This window comes from Trachypithecus francoisi, unplaced genomic scaffold, assembly GCF_009764315.1.
Source record: "Trachypithecus francoisi isolate TF-2019V2 unplaced genomic scaffold, Tfra_2.0 Lachesis_group2, whole genome shotgun sequence".
Taxonomy (NCBI): Eukaryota; Metazoa; Chordata; class Mammalia; order Primates; family Cercopithecidae; genus Trachypithecus; species Trachypithecus francoisi.
Window position 1 is genome coordinate 74,352,549 of NW_022681465.1, and position 7,482 is coordinate 74,360,030.

General features: G+C 37.1%; 1 long non-coding RNA gene across 1 annotated transcript; it reads left to right on the forward strand.

Moving 5' to 3' along the window:
- Positions 1 to 1,209: 1,209 nt before the first annotated feature.
- LOC117064472 lies at positions 1,210 to 2,202 on the forward strand. Its single transcript, XR_004429479.1, has 2 exons — positions 1,210 to 1,338; positions 1,824 to 2,202. It is a non-coding gene; the product is annotated as an uncharacterized LOC117064472 (long non-coding RNA).
- Positions 2,203 to 7,482: the final 5,280 nt, after the last annotated feature.

The following is a 7,482-nucleotide window of genomic DNA, read 5'->3' on the forward strand; positions in this document are numbered from 1 at the left end:
AGTGGAGAAACAGTGACAGAGAAACAGCAGCAGAGAAAAAGTGACAGAAGACACTGAAAAAAAATCAGGAAAATGGATGAACAAAGTTCCAGAGAAACCGGGAAGCAGGGATTTGTAATTGTCTTTTCAAAGACAGCAACAAATTAAAGAAGGGAGACCAAGATTTATAGAGGCTTTAGGAAATTAGAAGTAAAGCAGAGAGCTCAGGTAAGATGATAATAAACTAGTCGAATATAAAAAGAGCACTCAGTTTTACTAGCCTGAGACAATCAGGAATAACTAGGGTCATCTTCCGAAACGACATTTCAAGTATGTTGTAATTTCAAATAATAAAATAACAGCCTTCATTAATCTAAAATTCAACTGAGGTGTGTATTGCCTTAATATATGGATTTGAAAAGTTAGATTGATTTAATGCAAGATCATGCTTTCACGTTTACATGTGCCAGGAGCCCAGCATACAAAAAATACTTAATATGTATTTGTTCCTAAGTAAATCGGTAAAACAAAAACACAAATAGCTTATTTTTTTAATAGACGGTTAGCCTTAACTACCCACATACTTATTATATAAACACACAAAGAACTATATGTATACTTGGTGGGTGACTGCATAGCTCATGGAGGGGGGCCTCTCTCATCACCTAATTCACAGAACCCCAAATTCTCAACACTTGAAGTAGGGTAAGTTGTGATCCTAAAGTAGCCTGTAACACTTGCATGAATCACCTTCACAACGGACTGCATCTGGTTTTTATCCATAGGTACATCATTCCCCAAACAGCACCACATTCCAAGTTAACTAAATATCTGGATCGAATAGGCGAGAATATAAGAGTTCCTTCCCTGTTATTATAGTTTGAATGTATTCTCCAAATTTTCACATGTTGAAAACATAATCTCTCCATCCTCATAAATAAATTAATGTCATTATCAGGGGAGTGTTTGTTATTACAGGAGTGGTTTTGTTATAAAAGCAAGATCTCTCTGACTCTCTTGCTCTTGCCTTCTAACCATGTGATGCTCTCCACCCTGTTATGGAGCAACAAGAAAGTCTTCACTGGATATAGCCCCTCGACTTTGGACTTTCCAGACTCCGGAACAGTGAACTTACTAAACCTATTTTCTTTATAAATTACCCACTTTGTGGCATTTTGTTCACCAACAGAAAATGAACCGACACTTCTCATTGTCTTCTCCACAGTTACTACATGAGAAATTCAATTCTAAATCACAGCTCTTAGTCCTAAGTGGTGTGGAGCTCTTCAGGTCAGCTTACCCAGGTACAACTGTATGAATTGATTGTATGAAACATGACTCTCTCACCCAGACAGCAAGGTAAGTATTACATCACTTCACAGAGGAAAAAACTGAGTTTCAAAAGGAGAAGCAATTTGTTCAAGCTTTAGATGCCTGTTAAGTGGCTACAAATGCATTTGGTTCTCCAACTACCCCACACTGCTAAAGTAGCACAGGGGCATCATTTTGTTTGTTTGTTTGTTTGTTTGTTTGTTTGTTTTTGAGACGGGGTCTCACTCTGTTGCCATGCTGGAGTGCAGTGGTGTGATCTTGGCTCACTGCAACCTCTGCCTCCTGGGTTCAAGTGATTCTCATGCCTTAGCCTCTCGAGACAGGTAGGCACCACCACATCCATCAAATTTTTGTATTTTTGTGGAGACAGGGCTTCACCATTTCATTGAATGGGAGTTTACTAGGTAAAGTTTTATGGAAGAAAAAGTCAAGATAGTTCAGAAATATTAATTCTTTTATCCTCTGTGCAGCATTCCCTCTCTAAATAGATTCTGATTCTCTGTTTTGTGTAGATCACACTCTGACACAAATTCCTGCCCTTTTGGGAAGTATGATAAGCCTCAAGGCAAACAATTCTTCCTTCACAACTGCAGTTCTGGGCACCTGATGACATAGAATGACTCACTGGCCTCCTGCCTCTTCTACTTCATTCTTACCATGAGCTGCCCTAGGAGATATAGTCATCCACCATTACCAAAATCTGGAACCAGAAAGATCAAGCTCTAGGAAGCAGCACACACTATACTCCTGTGTGGAAACAAAGTAATCCTCATCAGATCATCTAACTTGCTGTTGCTGTAAAGACTGTGAATTGGTAGCAATAAATAAGGCATGGGAAATAGGAGGGAAAGCACCATCAATGATAGTAAAAACTACACCTGAGTTTAATTTCTAGTTCTGTCTCTTTCTAGCTGTGTGACCATAAATTAGTTACTTCTCTCCACATCTGAAACTCTTCAGGATTGTGTGCTTTCAAAAGAAACAATGGCATTATAATATATATGAAGTACTGACAAAAAACACCTGGGACACAGTAGGTGGTCAAAAATAATATCCATTAATACCAAGAGGAGCCTACCTTCTGGCAGGAAAGTTAAGACATCTATGAACTGCATATATAAATAAAGTGCCATATAAATAAAACAAAATTTCTGTAATGGGGAGGGCCTGGGAGTAAGCTTTCTGTCACTCTGCAGAGAACTCTTGAACATGGAAAACACCTTCTTACTTTTTACCAAAAACCCAGAACTTTGTGAGGGGATGAAAAACAAGAGCCCTTCTTATTTGTTCCCGTGAATTTAGCTTGAGTTTCTATTTGACCCCCTGCCATAGATTCAATCTGTTTCCATTTAGATCTGTCCATCTGTCCTGAATCTCTTGACACTGATCTGCCCAACCTACTTGCTGTCTTCATCCTCCAGGTTGGCAAGCATCTATATTCTTTAGAGTGTCTAGTGTTTATACACTACTTCTTTCCAGGCCATCTTCTGCGTGTGACTTCCTGTCTGAGTGCCTCATAGCTGATTTTGCACCTTTTGGTAAGTCCAGTTTCCATTCCTGGTTTCTTCTATTCTGCCCTGCCCATGACCTAATCATTGTCCACTTTTATAACCAGACTTTTTTTGTGCCACTTAAACCTCCTGAGTTTCTTCCCAAACGTGTTCATTGTAATCCTCATATTCTTTAGCATCAACAAAGGAGCCATCCACGCTGGATTCCCTCTCATTCCCTAGAAGCCTGTATCACATTATTCCAGGCACCTGACCCAGAATGTGCAGACTCATTCCTTGCATTGCCTGGTCTTCCAATATCATAATCTCCTCTCCCATAAGCACAGCAGCCCTGTTGTGGTGAGAAATCACCAAAGCCATCCCTATTTGACTATCTCCCAGGTTACAGGCTTTGACAAAGTAGCAATGACCATCTTGAAGGAGCAGTTACTTTCCTGATGGAAAGAATTCCTCTTGGAATTGAGATCAAAAAGCACATGTGGTCAATTAGCATAAATTTTGGAATAATTTTTTTCACCAGATCACCTAATTGCTATAACTCTATTGTTTAGTGAACTTGATTAACAGACAGTGGACTGAGCACAAGTTTTAGTCAGGTTATGTTGTAAAAAAAATTTAAAAGAGAAACTGACACCTACCTTGAGGATTAATGTGAATTGTATTAGTTTCCTAGAGCAGAGGTAACAAACTACTGCAAACTGGGTTGTTTACAAAAATAAAAATTTATTTTCACATAGTTCTAGAGGCCAGAGCCTGAAATCAAGACGTCAGCAGGGTTGGTACCTTCTGGAGGTTCTGGGAGAGAAATCATCCCATGCCTCTCTGCTGGCTTCTGGTGGCGGTTGGCAACCCTTGGCTCATGGGTCACCACTACACTCTCTGCCTCTGTCATCATGTGGCATTCATCCTAGGTGTGTCTCTGTGTCTTTGTTTTCTCTTCATATAAGGACACCAGTTATTGGTTTAGGACCAACCCTAATCCAGTATGTCCTCATCTTAACCTAATTATATCTGCAAAGATTCCATTTTCAAATAAGGTCACAGGGTGAATTTCTAGGTAGACACAATTTGGGAGACACAGTATTCAACCCAGAATATGAATATTAGTGAAAAGGAATGTAAAACACCTGGCAAAATGTCTGGCACACAATTAGGGTTTAATAACTAGTAATTATTGGTACTTGTGGCTTACTAAATTGGCTATTCTGCACTGAGTAATGCTAGAGTGCTGACCATGTAATGAAGGTTAGAGCAATTTACAGCCATGTCAGTATATCTTTCTCACTGTTTTTTTCTCCCAACCCCAGACAATTTAAACTCGGTGCCTAAAGCAAGTAAATTTAAGCCTGAAATCAGTTTGCTCTGGTTTCTTGTAAGCCACTTTAGTACTCCTGAAATATAAGGAGGGAATTAGCAGAGCCTTCTAATGCCTTGAATTAAATTTTGTGCCAAACTTCACTGAATGCTAAAAATAGATTGCCTCATTGTTCACTAGTAAAGGGAGGATCCCTAACTGCTTCAAGTTAAGTTGTGAGCTTTTCGTTTAATTGCATACTTTTCTCTGCTCAGTCTTTGTGGAGTCCATGACTGCTACTTCTCTACTGTTTATATAAATTTTATCTTGCTAAAGTGAAAATTGTGGCATTTCTTAGATGTAGGGTTTTGTAAGGAAAAAAAAAATTACACCTGTTTTCCCAAGATTTAATTGTGATTATGCTGGAAAATAGGAAACTGAACTGGAAGAATCTAGAGAATCCCTCTAGCAAGGATCTTCTCTTTCTCCTCTTGGACTTGCTGCCATTATCTTTCCCAAGCCAATTCCCAGTTGTTCCTCAATTATTTCAAATCAGCCACTACTTCTTCAAACTTTAACATCTCATTACTGGATATTTCGGTTCAAAACTCCAGGCTACACTACTTTAGTGCCCAAGCTAAATACTATTTAGTTTGAAAGAAAAAAAGAAAATTCTGCCATACATGACAATATAGATGAACCTCAAGGACATTATGCTGTATAAGAGGACATTAAGTTACATAGGCCTTATTGTTTTCACTTTTTAAAAATGTATATACTTTGGAATAAACAGATAATTAAAACTTTTTCTCACTACTTCCTTACCTTGATATCAGATTTTTGCTATGTGTACAGCATTGTACCATAAGGCATTTTGAGGTCAGGTGGCGACTACAAAGGTACATTTTTTTTTTTTCTCTAAATACACTATTCTGTCCATGAATCAAGAAAAAAACCTGCATTATTCTGTCCATTAGAAAAAAACTTGCATACCTGAATCATGTTTTACCATCTTATACGTTTTTTTTTTACTTTTTCTTTTTTTTCTTCTGAATTATTATATAATGCGGTGTTTCGAATACACTTTGAGGAACATTATAAGAAACAGCTTTGTAGAGCACACTTTTGTATTTACCAAAATAATGTTGTGGAAAACGTGGTTTCACACATGGCACCATATTTCTCTCTGAGGACAAACAACAAAATAATTCTCCAGAATCAACACTGAGGAATGTTTTACTCTTCTGAGCAATTGCTTTTGTTTTATTGTATAGAACCTTTGAGATGGTTAATCAGCCATAATTCTGTTATTTTTGTGGTCTGCCAGAAACTTAATGTTTCCTATCACTAGAAAAGGGCAGCATAGTGGTGTGCTAATCACGCTAGCGGTTTTATCTTATTTTTCTCACCTTCATTCCCCCATTCCTCTGTTATGGTTCACATGCTTCCAAATCTCATGTTAAAATATATCCCCAATGTTGGAGGTGGGGCTTAACAGGAGGTGTTTGGGTCACAGAGGCAGTTTCTTTATGCATAAATTAATACCCTCCCTTAGGGGTGAGTGAATTCTTGCTCTATTAGTTCCCAAAGGAGCTAGTTGTTTGAACAAACCTGGTGTCTCCCTCTCTCTCTTTCTTCCTCTCTTGCCATGTGATCTTTACGCAAGCAGCTCCCCTTTGCTTTCTGCCAGAAGTGGAAGGAGCCCGAGACCCTCACCATATGCAATATCCCAAACTTGAACTTTCCAATCATGGGAATCATGAGCCAAATAACTTTTTTCTTCATAAATCAGTGAGTTGCAGGGATTCATTTGTGGCAACATTAAATGAACTAATACCCTTTTTAAATCTCATTTGTGTACATCTTGCTACCTGCCTTAAATCTTTCTAGAACACGGTGAAGTAAAAGGAAAAATATTTAAATTAATAAAATTTAGTTTACACATTAAGCTAAACTTGATTAAAGAAAACTGGTTGGATTAGACCTAGTTAAATTTAAATTATCTGTGGTTTCTAAGATGGCCATTAAGAAGGGAGTTCAGTTTTTCACATTTCCAACCTACTTGTGAATTCTTTAGAATGTAGTTTAGACATCTTATAATTTGAAAGTAGTAATGAGACTGAAAAATAGAAATTGCTGTCATTAAAGCGTTACTGAGACCTAATTTTACAAAGGCCTTGTAGTCATTCTGTAGGTAAAATTGCATAAACCCACCATCTTTCCCTGGGAATCTAGAATCACTAATAAAAGGTTTACTACATTCAAATCAAGGAGCTTTGAATCCAAAAAGATTCAAACTAAGAAGTGGTTGTATCATTCTAAGAAGTGAAGGATATATTCAGTTGTGGTTGAAAGAAGGTGCTGTAAAACACATTCATAAAAGAGCTTGTGCCTCTTTGAGGTAAACGAATGACAGTTCCCAGGGGCCACCAGGATTTAAACAACTTCTGAGTTATTTCAAATAACATAAGACAGACATCCCAGGAATGACCTTATAAAACATTTTTCTATTTGCCCTATTAATTTCTTCAGATACTCGTTCACTAGGAGAAAGTAAAAACCTGTAAAATATAATGCTAAATCTATAAGTCTGCAAGCTTAAATTTAAATATTTCAAGTAAATACATCCAAGTTGTAAAAATGTCAAAACATTCCCAGTACTTGACTTATTAAAAACAAAATTTCCCAGGCTAAAGCGCAGTAGGAAAGGAATGTTTGCTCCATCATTCTTTCCTCAACCCGAATTCCAAAAGTACTCCTCCCATTGCATAAAAAAAGACAGCAATCATCTCAACTTGTCAGCATATATAATGCCATGTAATTTTCATGACATGCCACAAAATGTAGACAAATGTTTTTGAATTTTTTTTTCAACTGCCAGACCTATTACAATGTAACCACATAAGTTGTTGGTATTATATTGATATTCCAGCTTTTGTGTTACTGTAACTTATCACACCCATCATGTCAGAACCAACAGTCTTTAATCATTATCATCCTCATTTCTGAAGGGTTGGGGTAAGGAGACAAATTTTGTCAGTCTTATAGAATTGGCAATTACAGATATCATAACTTCAAATTTAGAAATTCAGTATGAAAATTCTATGTTATGTTAACAGATAATTGGCTCCACAGAGGAGGCAATTAAACATTGAAACAGTGCAGATGCATTCTGGTTGGCTAAATATAATGACTAAAATGCATTAAATCTCATTCTCAGGAACTTATACATGATTTTAGGATCAAGTAGATATGTTTTTAAATGGTCAACCCCCACTTTCAAGTGATTTCAATTATTTAAATAATTCAATAATGTATCTGCAAAAATGGATTTGACATCCAAGTCTGTAATAATTTACAGAAGTA